The sequence below is a fragment of the Geospiza fortis genome, unplaced genomic scaffold (genome assembly GCF_000277835.1).
Source record: "Geospiza fortis unplaced genomic scaffold, GeoFor_1.0 scaffold2941, whole genome shotgun sequence".
Lineage (NCBI taxonomy): Eukaryota > Metazoa > Chordata > Aves > Passeriformes > Thraupidae > Geospiza > Geospiza fortis.
Window position 1 is genome coordinate 5455 of NW_005055182.1, and position 251 is coordinate 5705.

Sequence of the window (251 nt, forward strand, 5' to 3'; positions counted from 1 at the left end):
CGCGGTGTCCCCATGTCCCCCATGTCCCCCATGTCCCTCATGTCCCCGGTGTCCCCGCAGTGTCCCCATGTCCCCCATGTCCCCGGTGTCCCCGCGGTGTCCCCATGTCCCCGGTGTCCCCCCAGGTGCATTTCCTGCGCCAGGGCTGCGGCGATGACCGGATCTGCCAGAGCCACCTGGAGCTGCGGCCGCGCTTCTGCGCCCGCCTTGGGGACAGCGACTTCCTGGCCCTGCCCCCGCGAGGGGACAGC